Consider the following 24,186-nt stretch of genomic DNA (forward strand, 5'->3'; position numbering starts at 1 on the left):
TTAAAATAAGGCTTCAAGCCTATGGAAGCAGCTGTACCCTGCCTCAGTAAAACCTCTGAACAAGAGTTTGTTTACAAAGCAAACTGAATTTCTCTGGGACATTACCAAACAAAACTGAACCTCTCAGACAGCATGTCTGTTCTCAGAGATGGCAACAGGACCACTTGAGTTCCCATTAGTAATTAAGCATACAACTGGGCAAAACCCGCAGCTGGGCACAAAACCTGCTGTGTCAGAGGCTGGTGACTGTTAGATTTCCCCCAGAGATGGCTGCAGGAAGAGCCAGCCCCACACCTTCTGGAAACAGTGATTCTCAGCTGACTTGCCTGCATGCGGCCTCTCTCTAAAGGCACTGAAAAAGAAGTCACAGCACAACATTTCTGCAGAGCACTTCAGAGCCATCCTAGAGAAGGCTGTGCTTTACCCAGCTCAGGTTGATGTGATCTCATGGTATGTGCCAAGAGAGCACTTTTACTGCTACCCACACTACTGCAGAAGACACAGACACATGTCACCTGTGTTAGCTCAGCCATGGAACACACTCTCTGCTGTCACTTGCCAGGGTCCCCAGCTGAACTTGGCTCTGTCCAGAAGATGGGTTTCCACCACTTCCCATCACCGTCACAGTCTGGTTTACCACAACTCCAGAACACCACAGGAAGCTCTGCATACCTTGCAAAGAGCTCACCCTGGCCCTTGCTCATGTTCAATCTGGAGGTGTAGCTCTCACAGAGACCCTGGCTGTTTTACATGTGGGAATAGGGAAACCCTGCTCAAAATTAACTAGTACTCTGTGCTGCCTGCAGCTTAGGTCACAAGCAACCTTCCAGGCAGCTCCACAGCGTTTTGCTCTGATATCCATAGAATTCACCTGCAGTGCCTTGCAAAACACATACTTCTTTTCAGTTGGCCTCTCAGTTTCTCCCCTCTCTCCAAGGGACAAAGGAGGCTTATCATCAAAAGAAGACAGACATGGGTATCAGCAGCCTACCAAATCTACTTGAAGCCATGCAAACAACAGCTCTGACCTTGGAGGCAGTCAAAACAAAATCCCATCTTATCTCATTCCCAGCATGGGTATCTGATTAGCTGGAAGGACACTTAACATGGCGAGACAAAAGTACCTTCACTACACACAGGAAAATCTTCCTGGCAGACAGAAAAACAATCTGATAGTAAATTCACAAGAGTAAATCTGCAGTCAATTCATGAAAGGTGTTGGCTGCATCCTCAAATCCGCTGCCTGCATGCTATGCTACCACTAGGGTCACTTGCCATTCCAGCCTTAGAATTCAGTGTCTGATTCCACTATTGGGCTACCAACATGCAATTCCATCAGAGAAGAGTTATGCCTCCAGACTACACTTGGGATAAACCTCTAATCCTACCCCAGTATACAGGGCTAGAAAGAAACTGTCAGGTTGATGCCATTTGCATCACAAACTCTAGTGGTCAAACATTCTCCGCAGTAAGAGGGTGAGGTGAAGCAGTTCATCTGAGTGAAATGAGGAACTTCATTTTGGGGTTATGGTATACATCTGGGAACTGAAATGTAGCTGTCATCTAAAAACACCTTTGCTGGGTATTTTGTTGGTGTGTGTGCATTTGGGTTTTTTTTAAAGGAAAGAAATGCTACCCAAATTAGTTATCCCGGTGCATACAGCATCCAGTGTAAGCCAAAACCCTTACTGTAGAAAAGAGCAAGTTGAGAGAGACTGTGGGATTTGCAGGAGCCAACCCCTTAAAAAAGCAAATCCTCTCTGAGGACAAACCACACTGCAATTGTTCCCAGGCTGCATTCAGCGAAGGGAGGAAGAATGACCGAGTTCTGAAAGAAAACCTTGCATTTTCTCACCTGGCAAGTGTAGAGACACTTTATTTAAAAATCAAGCAAACATGTTTTCTATACCCAAACCCACTTCCTCTGTCCTTAGTCCCTGAAATTTAATTTAAACATAAAGGAGTTCCTGATCCTGACCATGCACTCCATGAAACAAAAAAAATGTTTAGAGAGCTGTTTTTGAAAGAGATACTGGAGAAACAGACAAGTGTCAGAGCCAGGTTTTGGGAACCAGTAATTTACTTGTTCATTTGTGGATGCCAGGACTCAGAAGCTTCATTGCATTAGAAATTTTCGAAAGACTCATCAAAACATAGAAAATTAGCTGAATAAAATTTCAGGTGACAGTGTGATGAATAAGTATATTGCCATCTTGTCCACCTGGTGATGACATTTGGGTACATTTACCCAAGACATACATTGTCCTTTCCATACCCTGCATGTACACACTGCTGTAGGCAGCACAGTTTTCCCTGTGGCACTACCAGAAGCTCAGCACACTGGAAAAAAAAAGGCTGCTATACAGATGAGCAATACAGCCTTTACTGTACACAATTTGAGTACTTCTTCTATCATGTGATCTGCAAAAGGTCCAAGATAATCGGTGATATTTAATGCAAAGGTCTGTGAATATTGTCTGTGAATGTGTCTGTGAATATTGTCTTTTCAACTTAGAAAAGAAGGAGCTACTTCAACTGCTGATCAAAGTAAGCTCCATGACTGGTCTGTGAAGTTACAGAGAGCAAGAAAAACAGAATGTACCCCTATCAAGTGAGCAAAGACTTTTCACTGGCCTACCACAAAAACAGAAATTTACTGAGATACCAGTTTTCAAGGTACATATGATGGTTATTGATATAAAAACACTGCCTTCTGAAAGAACTGCATATTGCATTCAGTCATGGAGCTGTTCTCAGCCTAAACCCTCTGCTGAAACCCTCTGCAAGCACACCATACACAAACAGCCTGTGCTTGAAATTCGAAGTGAACAATTATTTTATTCATAAAATAGAAACAAAAAGTCTCAAACAACAACAGAAATTCCAAGTAATCCAAAACATAACTCCTCCATCAGAGAAATAAATGAAATTACAGACTCCTGAAAGTAATGGCAAACCATGCAAAGAACCGACTCAGCAGTACTCCATGCCTCTCTGAGTGGGTAGCAGTGAACGCATGTCAAGCTCAGCTTATTAGTGGAAACCTCCATTCCATTCCTAGCTTCAGGATACAGTCTGAATAGCAGAGCTGAGCTAGAGAACCAACACAGCTCCTGACTCCCCCGTGGCTGGTGGGGTGCACTGGCCACACAACAGGAGGGAACCACACTTGCCATGAGCAGCATTAATTTCTTCCATGAGAAAAAAAGCCTGAGGTATGTGCCGCAGGAAGATAAGGATCTGGCTCCTTATGCACCGGGAATAAATGGCACTTAGTCCCCAGTGCTTCCTGAAGGACAGACTTGAGGACTCCAGCAGGCTGTACCTGCCCAGCAGCAGCAGACTGAGACTTGCTTCTGTGCCCTTAACAGAGCTAGGTCCTTGTGCTCCCCTTGAAAACACAGCCAGGACTGAAGCACAGCAGTGGGAAGGCACAGGAGGAACCTGAAGTTTCCAAAATCACCAGGCCAGGTGTGTGAGACCTGGTAGCAGCATCCACAACCTCAAAGGCAGAGGAAGGGCAAGTGATGCTGATAAAGTCTGTGAACAGAAAACTGAGCACAGAGAACTTGTCTGGGTTGACAACCATTGTGCTGTGTGAAATAATGTGAGGATATTTCAAGTTTAAAAAAATAAAGAGGCAAACATTCACCCAAATCTATCCACACCCCCAGGAACCAGAGACTGCAGTGATGCTACACTGCAACGTGGGGAATTGGGGACAGATATCCCAAAGTATTAAACAGAAACAACAGCAATAATCAGTGGGAAACAGACCTTACCACAACCACAAGGTCAGTGGCTGCAGTGACCCTGTGACCCAGTCCCCACACCATGCTCCGCTCACAGAGGCTGCCCAGGGTGCTCCTCTTAGATTTGACACTTGCCAAAAATTTGTCCCAGCTGCTCAAAGAGGTGCTGGGGATTAATCTACTCCTGAACAAATAAATTCCCTCTCTAACAACCTCATGTGCTAGACTGCAGGAGCCAGATGCAAGACAGGCAGCTTTCAGGACATCCATTAACAGCCATAAGCATAAATTCATTATGTGTCTTACCAACTCTGGGTAGGTGATGGTATTTCCCCTCCTGTAAATCAGTCTACAGCAAATTAAATCCCTAATTTCACTACAGGGATTTGTATTAGCTTCCACCAGCCTTGACTTTAAGCTGCTTATTTCACCTCAGACATCACCGTTTCATTGATTAGAACATATAAATAGAAACGTGTTTCTGCATCAAGACTTTTTCTGTATTGCACAGGATGACAGATATATTATGGGACTACACAAGATGTAACCAGCCAATTCCAACCCCAATATGAAGTGCAAGTTTGGAATATTCCCACTCAGAAAAGTAAAGTTAAACCTGTACAAACATATTCACAGTAGGCCTTCACAAGCTGATTTTTAACTCATTATAAAAATGTGAATCTCACTCCTGTTTATTTCTCAAACAATGACTGATATCAATGGTAATCATGCAATGCACAACTGAATATACTAGAACAAAAAACATTACTCAAAAAATCTTTCATTTTCAATTTAATGGAAAACACTGCAGTCCTTCTCATATGGTCTTCATAAAAGATGAACAGAATTTTGGGTCTTAATCACCGGTAAAAATGAATTTAACTATGAGAATGAATCCAGCAGTCAGAGGCAAGACTGCAGCCAGCTCTTGCAGTTCCACTCAACGTGCACACTGTGTCAGGACCTGCTCCAGAAAACCCTCCTGCTGCTGAGAAGGACCTGTGTACCATCAAGCTTATTTCAGTGCATAAATCCTGGGAAAACAGACCTGGAGAACCAGGCAACTGATCCACCCCTCATCTTTGCACCACACAAACTCTGCCTTGTGATTGCCCCACTGCCTCCTGCTGCCCTGAGAAGCCAGAATTTAAGGGTAGAGATGGCCTTGCCAACAGCCAGGCTGTGCTCTGCTGTCCATGTGCCATTTCTGTGCAGGGAATTCAGGATACTCATATCTTATATTTGAAGCTCTGCCCCTCTGAAACTCTCATCAACCACGGTGGAATTTCTTTCACTTCCTGAGTATTAATTACAGTATTTTCTTAAATAACTGGTTATGTATCCCTGAAATGTATTAGAACGTATTTCTTAATTTAAACTGAAATTTGTAATCCTTTAAAAAGGACCTTCCAGGACACTCAGTTGCCCAGGGTTAGGCATTTTCATTGCACTTCTCTCTGGACTAATCTCTGCTAACCAAGCTGCATTCATTAACCACAGACAATTACTTAATCCACTATTTTCATAACAGGGGCCGGATCCCACACAATGTTGTCACACCACTTATTCTCTCCTATGAGAGGAAGAAGGATGATGAGACATCAATAATGACCCTAATTGTCAGAGCTACAAAATGCTAGTTTGCAATTAAACTTCCTTCCCAGTTTGGGTTTTGCTTTGAATCTAGATCTCATTATCACATATTGAGCCATTATGTCCAATGCTATGCCATGCTAAATATCCTGGTACAGGGTGCTTAGGGCAGAACATCTTCCTAATGAGAGAAACTGCATTTTATTTTAGATTTGCTGCACACCATCTCTCTACCAGAAATCTGAAACTGAGTGTTGCTCAATGCATGAAAAATCTGATTTAACTATTAATTTATTTAAAAGTCACTTTCTGCTTACTTTGCCAGTGCCTTGAGGAACACTGCAGTAATGGAGAGGCTCTGCAGAACTCCTGAAGGTCTTACAAAAATAAGAATATGGTCATTTAGCAGTCCCTGTAGAAATCTGAAGTATTTTCAATAGCATTATTATTGAACACTAATAAAGGAATCCCTAGCTCACAATACAGGTATGGTGGTACTGCTGACAATATTTCATTAAAAATTCCTAGAGGGCAGCAGGGATCCAGCTATGAAGACAGCACTAACTTCCAAAGCTCTGAGGGGAAGAAAGCAGATTTTGAGCTATCATTTATTAAAAAGGAGCTTCCCTCTTCTCATTCAGAACTCATTCTTTCAGATATAGTTCTCGTCCTTCAGTTCATGTAAAGCACATCCTAAGACAATCCAAGATGTCATTTCAAGCTGGAGCATACTTGTCTGCCAGGTTTTACATCATTAGACACTTTGCTTCAGTTTTGATTCATATAATTGTAACACTAAGTTCTGGTAGAAGGAGCACAACAAAAAAGGCTTTAAACCATGCTGTTATGGTTCCCCACATCTTGATGTGACAGGTATGTTATTACAGCACAGTAACTGCAGTATCTATTGAGAATGATACTTCCAACTGAACATACTGTGTCTGTAATTCAACTTGGTAACATATAACCTTGAGCATACAGCAGTATAACTGCTAAAGAAAAATGAGATGGAATGACAAATTTACTTAACTCTGACATATTTGAGAAAAACACACAGCTGGTAAATTGTGAGATCAAAAGAGTGAAGACTGAGTGTCTAGGGCTGGAAGTGTAATAGTATACCTCATCTCACAGCTCCCAGCCCAAACTTGCAAGTAGTCTGTGCACACTGAGCTGGAGTGGACAGACTGCTGACACAGACACAGGTTCCAGGTCACCCAATGGCCAGGGTGGCAAAGCTGATTATCTGCTGTTGACCAGCAAAGGACAGTGTGTAGGCCACATGCACTCTCTTTGGCACCACTACAGTCTGACCAACTCTTCTTTGGCACTATTCACTATACCACAGATTTTACCTGCAAAGCTAAAATTAATGGTACAGCAAGGAAGGAGAAGAGTGTTTCTATGTTCAAGATACTGAAGACAAACATTAACTGGCAGCTGCAATTTCTACCAGGTGCTTTAAAGATTTGGATAAACGTGCAGCCATAAAGACTGCAGATGGGTCTCCAAAACCTACTAACTACAGCACAGAAACCAGGGGAAGAAAGCAACTGGCCTAGAAATGTGTATGTGCACAGTTTGGTCTTGTTCATGACAATGAGGACTAACAAGAGACAGTGCTTGCTGTGCTCAGCCCAAAGCTGGCACACAAAGACACACAAGGGAAGGAGCACTCCATCCCATTAGTCAGCTACAGAGGATGTTTCTAATTTGATGAGGATTTAAATCAGAATGAAACCTTGCACTACACCCAGCCCTTGGACTCCAAATGCAGTGAAGCACCACTGGGATTCATGGTCCTGAACTTGTATTATGTGCAAGAATCTGACAAAACTCTTATTTCCCCTCTTCTCTGTTCATTTAGCCTCGCATTACAGATTCATAAAAGTGCCTCGGTAAATTGAGGCTATTACAGACTCAAGCAATTTTGATTTGTTTAAGACAACACGAAAGAAAAATGAGAGTGTAAAATATTTATACAAACAAATGACATTTTACCATTTTCCATGCTAAAGTGGCAAGAGGAGAATGAAAACACAGTTGACACTGAAATTCCTTCTCCCAGTAGGCAGAAATTAGATATCAATCATACATGACATATAGTAAAAAAACAAAACCAAAAAAGTTCAGGAATTTAACCATGCCATGGCTTCCGTTTGCAGCTCCAGCCTCATTTCTTTGAGTACACCTTCTACTATAGGTGCAGCAGAAAAATGTGCAAACCGGTCTCTGCCTTGGCTTCTTCATCCTCATTTCTGCTTCCATCTAAGTTTAGCTTAAAGAAGGCAATTCTGAACATGACATGCCTACGTACTGCTGATGTGATGGGTGTGGAAATGCTTAGCTGAGGACTTCTGGCCCTAAAGGCTTGATTCCAGTTATGCTCATGGCCTAGCACAAGGCCCAACTATGCTGGCTCTTAAACTCATTGTTTTGTACTGCATTTAACCTTTATGGTACACATTAAATACCTCGACTGTATTAGGAAGCCATTCTTAACCACACAGCTGCTATGGCAACAGCCTTTGTAGGAAGCAGATGTTCCACTCTCTCCATAAACCCAGCAGCTTTAATAGCACCTTATGTTGTTGGTGATACTCCAAGGAAATACTGCAGTCACAACAAGTGAACCAGGCAGCCTGCTGCCTGCCATCAGCACTGCAGTTTCACTGGAGACATCCTTCCTAAATAGAGACCCCAAAAACAAGTTAAATAGCCATGGCTGCCTCACACAGGGATTACTTCTAAAGAGTTGCTGAAAAACAGTAGCTCTACTCTATTCTCAGCACCTGCAAAAGGCATTAGCAACCATCAGAACTAGCACAGTGAAAAGGCAGGGAGAGGTGCTAACAACTGGCTGCCGCAGACATGGATTATTAACAAACACAGTCCTTTCCAGGTTGCTGAGCACCCCTGGCATATCTTGATAAGAGAGCAGAAAGGCAGCCACTTCTTTTCACGATTCCTTGCAGGGGAGCCAGCCTCATGCCGGCACAGCCATAGCAACCCAGACAACAGCATAGCATCGAGGCAGATGAAATCACAAAGAAATGCAGAAATTACCCGAGTGAAGCGTTTCATTAGCGACTGCCTTGCACCAAAAAGCAGCACCTGAGCCCCTTCCCTTAGACACACTTTGGTAGAGCTGAGATGTGAATCAGGACTTTGTGCCTTGAGTCCATGCTACTTTTCACTTAACATTCACTTGTAAGCCAAGTGTTGTGATCACACAGGGAAGAGAATATGAGACTTAACTTTCGGTTCCCAGGGTGACAACAACTACCTCCACATAGCTCTGGCACACAGCTATTTTTTGTAATGCACATGTGGAGCTCCCCTTTACAAGAGGCCTTTGTAACTACAGTGATAACAAAAGCCCGTTATGAGAAGGTGAAGACGCTAGCTGCTAGCAGATGCCAAGTTTCTAATGACCCCACGAAGATGAAATCAGGGCCAGGGCTTAACCAACTAATAGCCACAGCAGATGCCACTGGGCCTGGCTGTCTTGGAACAACAGGTGGGGATGCACCAGAAGCAGCCTCAGCTCTGCCTCAGTGACAGAAGCAATGCTGTCCAGCCAGCCTTACACCCACCCAAGTAGCTGTTCATCCCTTCTGGGGCGGCAAAGATTAAAAGAACACATCAGATCTCTGTTGTCCTTGAAACGCTGCTGCTTCATTCTCATTAACTGTCGACTGCTATTTCAGAAGAAGAGTCAGGAAACAAACCTCGGCTTACCTAAGAAAAATACGAAAGAAGAGAAAACAAATGGCTCCATCCCAAGCAAAGCCCTCTGCTCTATTGATTACGTTTAGCAGCACAAACATGCCTCATCCTCTCTCCAGCCTGGTATCGACAGCCTGCCCCAAGATCTGTGAATTAGCCCTCCACAGGAAGATGCGACCTGTGATGCACGAGAGAATTAAGTTTTTATTTTCTGAAATGCACTGGCAGTCCAGCCAACTAAACACAACAGGTTCCCTGAATCAGGCCATGAGGTAGAAGGGCAAACACAGTCACTGAGACTCCTCTAACACCCTGCCTCAAAAAGCAGTGTAAGAGAAGACTTCAGGAGAGGCCATCAGGCTGTGTGTCCCTCACACACACACACATTTGCATGGCAAGGAGACAAAGGGAGAAGGAAAACATGGTTCAGGCAGCTACAGAAATCAGATCTGCTTCTACTTGAACCTGTTCTTAATTGGGGAAGAGGTTGAGAATGTGGAGTCAGTATTTCTTCAAGTCACCCAACACCTAGGGAGGGGATTCAGTCTGCCCTGTGTCACTGGGCACTGTGAGGGACCTCCACCTTCATTGCTGTTATTTATGAAAATCTCTCTCAACAAATACCTTTGATCCCCACATAAATCTTTTTATTTGTATCTTCATCACAGGCTGGGGCCCAAAGACAACACACATTTTCATATCATCAGTTTTTTTCTGTCAAGTGTATAACTCAGTTAAGAAAGGAAAAGACACATGTGAGAGAATTTTTCCGCAGTTTACTGTAGACTGGGAAAGCAGTTATTTTCTTTAGCTGCTGCTGTTATAAATCAAAATGTGTAGATAGGAAAATATTAAGGTATTTATAGCTATGTGAATAAGTGGGTTTGTGGAGTGCTGGCCAAAGAAAGCCAAACAGTCCTTTCACTGACTGAAAATGACAAGCTTTTTGGCTTCCTTGGTAAAACAAAACTGCAAATGCTCATTTCAGATCAGTAAAAATACACCATAATGCAATATTTAAAGTATTTTTTTCATTTAATACCATATTTTAATAGCAATCTTGATAATGTTGGAAGCAATATGAGGTTCTTTCAAGAGGAAAAACACCTAACCTGTTATTTGTTGAAAACATCATACAAAACCTACTCATACTTTTTTTACCTGACCCATTTGGCAAATTCAAATGCACCTCATGCATGACTTTAGTTAATCAAGAATATCAGGCAAGTGTTCCAGCCCTCTTTTACTAGAGCACGCAAGCCCCGGGTAACACAAAATACTTTATCTGGTCTTGTGTGGTCAGGGCAATGCCCAAAACTCTCTGCGGCTGCAGGTAGCACCCACAGCCCGAGTGCAGCTCCCCAAGCACTGACTCCAGCCACCACCTGTTCCATTCCTCACTTCCTCTCTGCTTTCCTCCAGCTTCACCTATTTTACTGACTAGAGTAAAACAAGTTTAAACACTTAAACGTTCATTATCACACTGATACCTTGTCCATGGGCACACTGACTGCTACCAAGTCATTCTGATACCATGCCAACACATTGCCTGGGATCTAGCTGCCAACTGTGGCATTTTGCTTATTTTATAAGCAAGACGACATTTTTTAATTCTAATAACAAACCATTAAGATGGGCAATTAAATACAGTATATGGGGAATTAAATGTAAGGCATAAAGTGCAGCAGCAATTTCTCTGGTCTGTTGTACAGAACCAGACAGATGTGTTTGTGCTGTTTGGCTTAGCAGAAGGATCCCAGCAGCAAGAAAGGGGATGGAACCTGAATCCCTGAGCCAGCTGGGCCAGTCTGGGCTGAAGCCCATGAAACACTGCCCGGTTTCTTGACCTGGGTCAAGCAACTACCTGCCAGCATGAAAGCTGATCTGAATCCTCAATGTTTGTAAAAGATCTTTCTGTTCATAATGCAAACCAATGTTTCTGCCATCCCAGCTTTGAACTCAATGTGTACTTAATAGCCAAGCTAAAAACAAAGCCATAATCACTGAGGTGGAAATAATCACAAATACTGTTTAATATCCCAAACTGGTGCCTTTTGTTAGCTGAGTTCCAGGAGCCAGCACTACCATGCTGTTCATTTGAGGGGCATTTCTTTGGAGGTCACCTGCAGCCCACAGGAGCCAAAATTGCAGCATCTGGGCCTTCAATTCTGGCATTCAGATCTGACCTCCAGAGCTAATGCAGGTGATCTGCAGCGTGGCCCCTTGCCCTCTGCTCTGCCCCATTACCTGCACTTGCCTGCCCACAACACCTTTGGGCAGCTAACAGCTTCTACCAGTCTCATTTCTCCTCTCCCTCTCTCCTACCCATTCCCCCACAGGAACCCCACAGGAAAAACAGTCCTGTTTTTCTCAGAAATGCTTCCATCACTCTCCACTACAGGGAGACTGTGTCTTAGCCCACAGACAGTATTTAACATACTGCAAAATGTTTATTTTCAACTAATTTACACTTTGTTATTCTTGCAGTCATCCATCTCTTGCATTTTTCCAAAGTTCTTCAGCTGGGAATGGAAAGCTAGATCCCAAGACTCTAAAACAAGCTTCCATCAGGAAAGGTGTTCTGTGAATTTCTCTTTTAACAAGCAGGGGAAGGATTTAAAAGCCGAAGAGAAACGCAACAGTGACGACAGCCCTGACAGAAACCTGCCTGATAATTCCTGCCTGTATTTCAACATCCCCTCAGCCACAGAACATAATATAAGCATTCTCTTCTGAGCAGACTCAGTCAATATTAATTAAAGGCACAGGCATTTTAACATAGCCACCAGGCTGTTTCCTCAATCTCTGTGACAAAGGCATCACTTTCTTGCTCCCACTCTTCCAAAATAATCTCCATCCCTGGGTAAATTTACATTTCAAGGAAGGGTGCAGAAGGTTCACGAGAACCTCATTAAAGTTCTCCTTTCACTGGGGCAAGACAGATGTTTTTATTCACCAAAAAGCAAACGGAGTCCCAAGCCAGGGGCAAATGTCTGCCCAAAGAAGGAGAGAGGTGAAGGCGGCACTGGCGGGCAGGTTTCACTGTCTGTGATTTGCTTTTGCAAAAGGTTAATCCTTAACGTGTTTCAAGGAGGCCAACACCAACCTGCTGTACATGCAGCTGCATACAATGGAAAGATTTTTATGGCCAAGGACGAAAAGGTCAGGCACGCTCATCAGGTTCACATTTCTCCTGGAAAGCCATGCTGAACAGCGAGCTCCAGAGTATGAGCTTCTGTTCACAGCAAAACAAGCACAAACTAAGGAATATAAAGGTACAGGTGCTAGGAAAGGAGGAAGAAAGTCCAATGTTCAGGTGTGGTAAGGGACTTTGTCCCAGGCATCCCATTATGTTCCCCAAATTGTGCTATGAACAAAATCAGCCAATAATAATTGGATTTGGTAGACATGTGGTTCATAGAACAGTAAGGCTTGAAAGGCCTGATAAATTTTGTGAACACTAGAGCAAAGCAGGACATTTGCTGCTTCCAATACCACAAACACTTAAGTCGAGCCTCAAACCAGTTAGAACATTTTTTAGATTCCATCCTTTAGATTATCCTTGGGAAACTCCTCTAGCTCCTAGTAGAACTGGTGAGCTAAATCTTGCAACTGAACTACACCACACTATACAAAAAAGAGCAGAACAACAAGACAGGCTGTTCAGGCTACGAGTGCCTGTATGACTTTTAAACACCTTGGGATCCTGCTTTCTCCAGAAGCCTCAGCTGATCCAGATCCCATTTTAGAGTTCCCACTGTGTAACCTCAATGAAGATGCAGCAGCAGGAGTGCTAAGAAGAGGGCAGGTGTAAGATGCCACTGCCCTCTCTCTGCACACATTGTACAGCCAAGCCCCTGAAAATGAGGCAACTCAAGCATGAGATACCAGAGGAGTTACCAAGGACAAGTCCCCCTGCAGACTACTGTTCTGAGGGAGCTGACCCATGAACAGAACTGCCTTCCTCAGCATCTGGGCTAGTAGCAAAGTCCTTTATGAGCACAACTGGCTGAGCAAACTGGAAGAGTCAGTTCCTTCCAACTCGGCGGTAGCAATGAGGATGGGAAAAAAAGCTTACATACAGTGTAATACCAAAGCCAGCAGAAGGAAGACTGAAAATTGGGAGGGAAAAAATAGAGAATTTAATTATGAAAGCAAGGAGTATTTTCCACGCAGATCTATCAAGTTACCACCAAACACTGACTGAATACTACAGCTCTAATTCCATCTGGCAAGAGACTTGTGAATTTTGCTGAAATATCATCCCTGCAAATTACTCTGCCACTTTCTCTTCCCAAACCTCTGCAGCTATGCTTTTGGGCAACTGTCCTGACCTTTGGTACAGCCAGGTAAAGAGCCAGATACAGATGCAGCCATTGCTTCCAGGTTATTCTCCCATGGCTCCTCTCTAACAGCTCCCACCTCACCAACCACTCTATTCAGATAAAAAGGTTGACAGCTGAACTATAGCACTGGAAAGAAAAGGTGCCACAAATAAACCTTCAGGTCATCTGAAAATTGTCTCTGAGAGACAACCACAATAAATCCCAATTTCTTTGTTGAGTTACCTTACCAGCTTTTTCCTCAGAGCTGTGTATCAGAATACCTTGGAACACTACCACACTTTCCTGTTATTTACAAGAACAACAGTTTACCCTCTAATTCTTTTTAACTTCATCCATTTCTAAATCTGAGCGTATCTACTTCTGCTGCATTAAAATCAGACTCATAACAGGCTTATGCTAAAAAAAGCAGTGATTTCTGTGAAGTCTCTGACAAAAGAAGCTATATTTTGTTTGAAATATAAGAGTTACATTGATTTTCCTGTTTGCTGACAACTTTTCAAAGTACCACAATTCTATGCCACTGTGATCTGTAACAGCTAGATCATGGCTACAGAACAAATTTAACACATTCTTGACTTGTTCTAATTCTGATCTTATTTTGGGAAAGTCAAGAGTCTTTTTCCTTAACCCTGTGATTCATTTTTTATGGGAAACTCCCCCTGAAAAACACCCATAAATAATCCTGCCTTCTTGTTTAACTTACTGAAACAGTCCTTTCCAAGAAAGAAAAACAATTTCTATTTCTGCTATCTAAAAAATTGGAATTCCAGAACAAGTCTTCTCTTCTGTCAGGAGCACTGGGAATTAATTCATAGCACATGATGACATATGCACAGGCTTTTCCAGCACAGACACAGTGTTAATTTCTCATCTGGAAGCGCTGCTCTGCCCTTCAGCTGGAGGTGCCACATGCTCACTCTGAGGAACTGACCAAAGTTGCAATTTCCACATTACAGGTAAGTTTCAGCAGAGCCAACCTTTTGGAAAGAGATTCCAGCATATGCTGCAGGGATGTAAACATCTTTGTAAGACTACAGATCACAGTGCCGGCAAACCCATTCAAAATGAATACAACAAACAAAACAAAACACAACACAACAAACTTCATCTGGTGACATTTATGCTGGGATAACCTGTAGTATACACATTTTTGAAAAAGGGACTTTTCCACCTCACCACGAACACAATGTCCCTTTAACTGCTGCTTTTACTTGTCCAGTACAGAACAAAAGAGCTCATGGAGTACCTCTGCTCCTTACTGTTGCTGCTCCTTTCCAGTCCCAACCTCCTTCCCAGTTTCCGAGGATAGCATGGATACACTGGTTTGTCCCGGCTCAGCCTCACTCAGCTACCAACAGACCACATCCATGCAGCACTCCAGCACTGGTCCAGTGTATGTTTTATCCACATTAGGGCAGCTCAGACTGCTGCCTAAACAGCCCCAGACAAAGATTACGCTGCCACAGCGGTTTCTACGCGGAAGAGCCAATTCTTGTTAATGCCTCTCGTGGCTGCAGCAGCATGAAGCTGCTCCACACAGCCCCATGTCCTGGAAATGGGCAGGGGGAGTGGGATGGGGCTGCCTCCCAGGCAGCTGGCTGCCAGCCACGGGAGAGCAGCCTTTCCTTTGGGGCTGCTGTCTGAGGCTTTTTTAAATCCCACTTTAGAAACAGCAGCTTTGATTAGTCAGATGTAAAAGTGGCCTGCAAGAGGGGATGACAAACTACTTAATTCCATAGTGTTATACAGGTTTAGATATACTTACTTCTTTTATGGTATAGGAGTACACAAACACCATCTCCTCTGGATATTAAGTGTCAAGCAACGAACCTAAGGGGATTCTTCCACTTTATTCATGCAATTCGGATCACAGTGTGGTTTCAGCTGCACGAGGAGAGTGTTCTGAATACATACAATGCACTCAGAAATATCCAAAATACTGATACAATACTTCAATGAGTTGGTAGCTGCAGAAGTAGATGAAATAGCTAGAAAACCGACAGGGGCATGTCACAGAAGGGACGGACAGCACAGCAATGATTTTGTTATCATAACACTGAGGTCAATCCTACAGATTACATAAAAAGAACATGCCTGTCATCTAGACATGCAATGCTTGGATCTCAATGCTGAAAATGGTCAAGTACCTACCACCAACAGGGTGTTATTCAGTAAACTACATTTTCTAGACTAAAGCTACATTTTTATCCTCAAGCCTGTCAATTCTCCCTAAACTGGAAGTTAACAAAGCACCAAAGAAAACTTTAAACAGTGACATCTCAGCATTTCCTCTTCCAGATCCAATAATTAATCAGCTATGCAGTCCTGCATCTTGCCTGCAAATAGCCAAGAAGCCCTTCTTCATCCAGACTGTCTTTGGCTGTTAAATAACAGCTTTAGTCACATTAGTTACAGAAAAAGAAAAAAAAGGGATTACTCTTATCCCTTATGCAGATACTCCACAACTGAGAATACTACCATGAACTCTGACGACAGGCCATCAAAAACATAGGTCAGGTCCACTCTGTCCTGACCCTGGTTCCCGGCTGTTTAAGTGAACACACTTTCACTAGTTCATAATAAGATACAAGAGAAACATTGGTTCCATCTGCAGCACAGCAGACACAACACAGGCAGACTACACGGAAAAGGGATAAGCAGCAGGAGGATTTGTGGGGCTTTCCCACCCCAAAAAGCCCAAGCTTTTCCAAGCTGGAAGAGCTCTCACACCAAGGTCCCCTGCCTGTATTACTGACTTCTTGCTGTCACAAAAAAGGAAATTTCAAACTTTCTGGTACTTTCAAAATATTTAGCACCTGGAATTGGCTGGCAAGCACTAAGGCATTTGGCTTGCCAACACTGATTTCCTATGGGCTTGACACCTAGCAGAGGCATGGCCAGGTGTGAGGCCATAGCTCCCAATGCCTGGTTGGAGCAGGACCTCGTTTGGGTTTGCTGCACCATCAGATAGCTATGGATGCACAGTGTCACAGCAAGCACCATGTCAGTTCAGCTTTGGAAGTTTTATTCAAACAACTAAATCACTCTCACATTCCAAATTTAACAATAACCACAGATAAGGCAGAGTGTCCTTAATGCAAAATCACCACACCAATTTCTTATACAGAACACCTACCGAACCTATGTCCTGTGAAACAATGTGCTGAAAACTTCACCTTGCAGTCTCTTCCCATGCCATAGGTGATACACTCCCCACTGCAGCCTCCAGTTCAGCTGGCTGACTGGGATGGTCTATTTGCTAATAAAGCACTTCTCAGTATTTACACAGCAGAAGGTGGGCCTGACCCTCTTCATTTTGTCCCTAGTTTCCTGTGGGTTTAAATGAGTGTCACCAGCACCTCCTCTTGTTTTAGATTATATTGTTTTAAGTCACTCCCTGACTTATAGCAGTTCTTCACTATCAGCCAGAATTATCAGTTGGTAATTCTGTTAAAGTATCTAGGCAAGAATTCCAAACAATTCTAAGCAATAACTGCTGTTTCAACAACTATCCTGTGCCAGAACAGTTCAAGGCCACAGGAATCTCTAGTGCCTCCAGCCTTCCCTGCTTTAAGGAGGCTTCCCTGGGGCAAAGCAGCTCCACTCTCATGACAGGGACATGCTTTTATTCCTGATCTGTTGAACTGAAATAAAAAACTAATTGTGTTCAAGACTTCTTTCTAGTGCCCCTGTAGAAAAAAGGTGATTTATTTTCTAGGGGGAAAAAAAAAAGTGAGCTGCAAACATCAAAGCAGTAATAATCTAGAGTTAACTCCTCATCGATTCTCCTTTCACTAAATCAGTTCATTGTATTTGTTATTGCACGACTGCACTTACTATTATATCTATTTAACGTGTGCTGGATAAAAGAAAGTGGTACAACCACCGCCATGGGCTTCAGGAAATGAAGGTTTTGCACGTTCCTTGTCCCAGCTGCTCCTGACTTTGCAACTTTCACAGTCAAGAGCCTGCTTTTTACAAAGCCAGTAGCGCTTCAGCTCCCAGTGAAGTGTTTCAGAGCACCAGCAGCAGGCACTGTCTTTCCCTGCCACTTCTGCACTGCGACTCTGACATTGATTCCAGCACTTATTCCCTTTCCTCTCAACAACAGAGCAGCTCATGCTGTCCCCTCTTGCCTCTGCATTCAGGATGTTCAAATGCAGAATAAAGTCTCAAAGGCCTTCCAACTTTGTCATTAGAACCATTCTACTTTCAGGAAAAATGAACCACCAAGTACTCAAGGGTAAAAAAGAACTTCCACTTGCTGTGGAGCACGGGACAGACACACTAGCTGTGAAGGGACAGACAAAACTTTTTCACACAGCTGTGAAGGGACAATGATGCCCTGTTAAGCTTCCTTCCTTGGTGGTCTTTAAAACTAGGCATCACATTTATATTGTTATCAGTACATATGGTAATTTCTGATCAAGGTTCTGTGTGCTGCCATTTTTCTGATAAAGAAGTTAACTCAGTATAGAGTGAACAAATCTTTTGATCAAAATGGGACTGAAAGTCATCTTAACACTGTACATTCCCTCTTCCCAAAACCTTCAGTGACTGGCTCTGGCAGCAGCAGCCTTGAAGAGGAGTCTGTCCCTGCAACAGCCTGCTCAGGTCTCTGTTTTCGCCAGGCACAAAAGGTGACAGCCTGACAAGTGCATTAAAACTTTAAGCTACCCGAAGGCAGCCAGACAGAAACTTTGTGTACAGACCCCCCAGGGGACTCTTCTTTGATTTAGCTTCCTAAAAATAGCTCTTTAGAAGGGATTGGCTTTCAGGGGTTGCTTGTTGCTTTTTTTACCAGTTTTGAAAAGGCTCTCTCATCCATAGGCTTTTGTTGCTTTCAGCATCTTACAGGTCAAAAAGCAGAAGATGTCCTGACAAAAGAAACCTGACCTACATCTTTTGCCTCACTCTGCTGGGTTACATCATTCCTGTGCATGCTTATGTAAGAAAGAGAAATGGTGCACACCAAAAGGGTTCAAGAATCACACACAGCCTCTGTTACTGCCTTTTCAGTAGCTTTTCACCCAGCACTGGTGAATTCCCTTAAAATTTCTCTACCATGTTTTCCTTTTTCTGCAAAAAGCAATTAAGAATATTTACTGACCTCACAGGGGAGACACAGTATTTTGGTTAATTGTATCTTGTAAAGACTCTAAGAACACACAGTGAAAAGCTTTATAGGAATGTGAAGTGCGTCATAAACTCAGAAAACGTACTGGCAGAGACACAGAAGTCATACCTGAAGTGAAGTGTGTCAAATAAGTATCCTGTTTAAAGAAAAAAGTTGTAATTTAAATAACTACAACATGCTGTCCCATTGTACCCTGAGATTTTACAGGACACTCATCAGGAAGGCAGTAACTTCATACGCTACTCAGTGAACTGGAAGGAATCTAAATAGATAAGAAAGATGATTTGCAATCAGTGATAACAATTAGAAACCAGTAACTAGGGAAGTTGGTTTATTATCTGCTTTAAAAAGACAGAGTGAGGGCCCACACAAGCAGAAGCAGCTTGTCTCTCACTACTACTTATTGCTATCTTTAAGTAAAAGCCTCCTTTCGGTTTTGGTGTTAAAAGCAGGAATCAGCTCCTTTCAGTACAGACAACAAAAGCTGCCAGTGCCTGGGTTCCTACAGGGTTGAAGGACAGGATCTCCTGAGCTGCAAGGAAGCAAACATCAGGCAGACAGGGGCAGGGGAGTGTGTGCAGAGGCAGGGGACAGGCTGCTGCTTCTACCACAGCAATCTGCTGGGTTAGATGTAGATTTTTGCCCCCAAGGGATTTCACACTAAAGCAAGATCCCATGCCCCGACTTAACAACTTGCCAGCTGCCAGCCAGACCAGCCAGCATCACAAGTCAAGTCACGGATCAGGGCAAATACCTCAGAGGCCTTGATGTAATAATTACACAGCAGTGACTGCACCATTTCACAAGTACCCACTGCTGCCTCAGGACCACAACTTGACCACCTTGAGAGAGGGAGGGCTGGCAGGTGAGGATAACCCTCCCAGGAGAGCCTGGGCACTGAGCAGCTGTACTCCTGCTGGAAAGTTGGACCACAAAATGTTTTTGACAGTTCACTTAGGTGCCCTTAAGGTTACCAAAAGTTTATGCAATTTGTCATCTTCTCTGCCCCAAATCCCCACAGCATTTGTTTCTTTCCCCTAAGAGCCCTCTCTATTCCACCTCAGGGTGAACCTCTGGGTGTTAGGTCAGGTTTTGTAAGGCTGGGAAGGAGTACAGGAGTAAGGCTGATGCACTTGCACAGATGCCATTTCTGTTTTGCCTGATGAACAGCACACTGTTCAGGATAATCAAAGCCCTTTATAAAGCAGATAGATTCCCACCAGTGGTCTCACTTCCTTTCAGGACCAGACAAGGACTGCTTAAGGTAAGAACTATTTTGGTGAAGGATCCCAGCATCTTCCTTCTATTGTTCCACTGCTTTCATCAGCTTCTTCTGCTCTTAGGCAGTGTCCCACCTCTCCAGACACAAAGACACAGGCTCTGCCATGTATCAGGGTACCCCAAGGGAAAAGCAAAACGAGATCTGCCTTTCCCACTCCATCCTCCCATCTTTTGGAGGCAGAAAAAAGACAAAGATAGGCCTGTATTAATTTACTGCCCTCAGGATATCAGTACTTAAATGCACTGGTTGTGGCCCAAGGCTCATTCCTGCCAATACTGGTGATCATGGTGTCATCTGGGTAAGGTCTACGTCCTGATTTCTGAAGGAAGAGCGTGTGAGGTACAGCTTCTGTAGGCTGCAGAAAGGCAGATGATGTTGTGATTCAGCACTGAGGTTGCTTGCTGGCACTATCTCCTCACCATTATGCTGTTTCTGAAAAAAACCCCAAAACTTCGAGTTTCCTGAAATCTGGCCAAGTGACCCTTCTATTGCTCCGGCACCTCCTTCTAATGACTGCAAAGCTTCCAACCACAGCATTTCTGATTCACCCATATGTGTCCAAAAATCCTACTTACAGGCTTTTGCCAGTGGCAACCAAGATGAAAAAGCTATTTGTGGAACTGAGAGGGACAAGATGATGTAGAAGAGGGAAATAAAACAACCAGGCCATAATCTAATTCCACAAGAATGAATTCTTTCAAACCTCCTCAAATTAAGTTTAAAAGAAAAAAATATTTCTTTAAAACACATTTCTCATTTGAAGCAGCCACAAGTCTCCTGATTCTTAGTGCCTAAATAAATATATTGCACACACCACTTTTAATAAAGATGGATTTTTCCATTTTATCTTTTACCATTTATTGCAAGCTCCAATTCTATAGCCATCTCTCATATTTTCAGTCACTCTGGGCCTATATTTTACACCTGCAACCTATCATTTTATTAGTTTTTATGTTAGTAGCACACAGTAACAGAGATGTCCAAAGCCACTAACCCTCCTTTTATATTGAAACAATGACCTCAAGGGAGGACATGAACAAATGGTGCCAAAATACATTTATCTCTTTCCTCTGGTAACACAACATCACCAATTGGCTCCCTAACTGGCTGAAGGTTAAAATCCACAGGCAAGCATGATGAATTTTTACTGTTAGAGGAAACATTTTAGGGGTTTGTTCACTGAGTATTGGAAACCTAGTGCTCCCTCATTACAAATCCAACACATTTGCAATTGAAATATCCTAGAGGGAGAATAAAGGAAACCAAATGAAGCCTGAAACAGACTGCAAACAAGGAAGCTGAAACAACTGCTGGATGTTGTTAGCTCTTTCACACATTTTCAGGAAACGACTGTTACCTGTATTTTCCTGCATGAGAATGGTTCAAAGCTGCATTAGGGGACAGATCGACTAGACATTAGGAAGCATTTCTCTGCTGAGAGTATGGTTAAACATTAGAACAGGCTTCCCAGAGACGCGGTTGTTGACCCAAGATGGATGCATTTGGACAATGCCCTTATTAACACGCTTTAAGTTTTGGTCAGGTGAAGTGGTCAGGCAGTTGGACTGAAAGAACGCTTACAGCTCCCTCCCAAATGAAAAATTCTATTCTATTTCTATTCTATTCTAGCCCATCCCATCTCTAAACATATGACACTTATTTTTCACAAACATTCTTTGCTACTTCTAGCTGCCTCATTTTTATTTATGACTAAGCGTAAAATGTGAGTTCAGGTATTCTCTGACACCTTTCTCATCCACAGAAACTGGACTTTTTTAGTTTTGTGTACAAGGCTCCCTCTTTACCCTACTGCCAGCTGGGCTGCAAAGTGCACTGATCCAGGATCTAGCTGGAAAAGGAGAAGATTTCAGAGGCATCATAGACAGAGCAGCTCTTGTGACAACCTAAATGACCCCAACGTGTTCCTGGTCATTTTTAAAGTCTGACACTTTCATCATTAAATAAGGAACCCACATTATTCACAAAATTTGTTGCCAAGAGAGGGTTCTAATTGCATCTTTTCCAGCAGGAGTGAATGCTGAGAACTTGCAACTTTTTACATGCATGGTATTAGGTTAAGTACTTCAGTAATCTGCTACCATCTGATAGTCACAGACCAAAAAGTCAATTACTTTATTTAATGATTAAAATGAGTTTGGTTTTATATCAGTATTGGCTTAAGAAGGATGAGCTGGATTTGTAAGAAAATTATGTTTATTTAGTTTATAAGCCACTTCTATTTCAATTAGCTAACAGAGATCGGGGGGGGGGGGGGGGGGGGGGGGGGAAACTATCAAAAAATCCCAGAAAGCTGTTTTAAAACAGATGAGACAACAAGATTTATTGCGCTGCATTTAGAGGACACGAAAATCAATCTGACACCTGCTCATCTTTAGCCATAGCTCAGAAACCAGTATTTCTCCAAATGGATATTCTAATGACAATGTCAGTCTGGACTTTACAGTTTGCTTTTGAGCTGCACTGCTTGGATTTATGGCCTGCAATAGATATCAGGTGCAGAGCTTATGTGCAATCCATCACTTCCCAACTGCTACAATAAAGCCAGAAAAATACTTCACTTCCTTCAAGTAAGATTTCTGGCCTGTCTCAGAACCTGCACTGACAATGAAGTACAAGTGTAACCCCATTTAGGAAAGAGAAGCCCAGAGGCAGCAGCAGGTCACCCTGCAGAGCAGAGGAAGAGGAAGGCTTCAATACCCATGAGCAGCTCCAGAATCAGGGTGCTACAACACACCCTGCAGGGCCACCTTCTCCTATGCTCAGGGCATGATGCGTGACCAGCAGCACAGCATCTCACCCACTGACCTAATTAAAAGGCTTAAGGGTGTGAGAGAATAGAAAAGAGGGGTTTTATATCCAGATATTGTGCAAAGACATACCCATTTCTTAACAATTTTCAGAAGCATTGCGACTCCCTTCCCCTTACCTCTCATATTCGCACTACCAAACACCAACTGAACTACTGCTACTTTGAGCTGTCCTCAAGCAGGGTAGCAGACAGCACCTGCAGGTAACCAAGAGCTGCAGTACCCCTGAGTTTGTCTTTTGAGGGCTACGTTTCTTTCCAACACAGAGTATCAAAATTAGACATTGGAGGTAGTCACACAGCGTGTCCCCTGTGCCAGGCTGATTCCAGCAAGTTCCAGACACCAACTGCATCGCTCACCTAAAAGGTATCAGGACTGTACTGTGCACAAGTGTCCTCCGCGCAAACACAAACACTACAACATGCCAGTGAGCATTTCCAGAAGTGGGTTGAGCGGTATCTGCCCTTGAAACACTCGGCATAACAGGACGAGTAGATGGGAAGACACAACACTGATTAAGAAATACCCAGTCAGCCCTTCCAGCAGTTTGGTAAAATTTGTGCATTTGATCACCATACACAAACACGGCGCTTTCATCTACACTGACACATACAACATGTCCCAGAAAAGTGCCCTAAAATTAAAACATTTGCCACTTAAGTTTTAATAAAATCTCATCCACCTCTACTTTTTGCCAGAAGAAAACTCAACTAATTCATCTTAATTACTCTGAAAGTATACAAGTTCTACACCATGCAGACTCAGTTTACTGAATTCAGGCCATGGAGTAATAGACTTTTGATTCTACTTGCCATTGTTTTAGTAACTAGTGCTGAAACTGGCAACTAGTCATAAAAAGACTAACTATTTTTGGAGGACAAAAATCTGGACTGGCCAGAACCAGTGAGAACAAAACAGGGTATTTAAATTTTAATATTTGAATTATTTTTTTTTCGACAAGCACCGAAACATTAACTATTTCATTTCACATGAGCTGATTATTAGCTAATATGAACTTGGTTAATGCAAAAGTAAGCCAACACGTGCTACAGCTACTCTGCTTGTACCATCTGCAATGGTAATATACAAATGCACAGATCTAGCAGGAGAGTACACTAAAAACCCCATTACGGAAGTGCTGCTTCACCTGTCTTTTCAAGTGTACCTTGGGCAGAGAATGTGACCACAGCAGCAGAGAGTATTTGTTTGATAATACACATTTCTAGTACACGGAGAAGGCTGCTACAGCAGCTCAGCATGCTGAAAGCCTAGCAGGATCTCTGAACACAAACTTCATGGGAATTCAGCGGTTCCCCTTCCTTGTTTTTTCTACCAAGTAACTCAAGGGAGGCAGCACATCGTGCTATTTTAAGTTAACGGTATCATTAAGGGTGAAACACATGCAGTTATTTTAAAACACAGCAATGCAGCTAAACTGCATCAACGCTCGCTCCGAAGCCTGGCTCTGACTCTGAAGCAAGGAATTCGCAAGCGCTTGCACAGCCGTGTTGAAACAAAA

The 24,186-nt window shown here is 43.0% G+C and overlaps 1 protein-coding gene across 6 annotated transcripts in view; it reads right to left on the reverse strand.

The window, feature by feature from the left end:
• ARHGAP24 (Rho GTPase activating protein 24) overlaps window positions 1-24,186 on the reverse strand; it is a 184,349-nt gene that overhangs the window by 45,570 nt on the left and 114,593 nt on the right. The window lies entirely within an intron of this gene.

The sequence above is a fragment of the Poecile atricapillus genome, chromosome 4 (assembly GCF_030490865.1).
Source record: "Poecile atricapillus isolate bPoeAtr1 chromosome 4, bPoeAtr1.hap1, whole genome shotgun sequence".
Lineage (NCBI taxonomy): Eukaryota > Metazoa > Chordata > Aves > Passeriformes > Paridae > Poecile > Poecile atricapillus.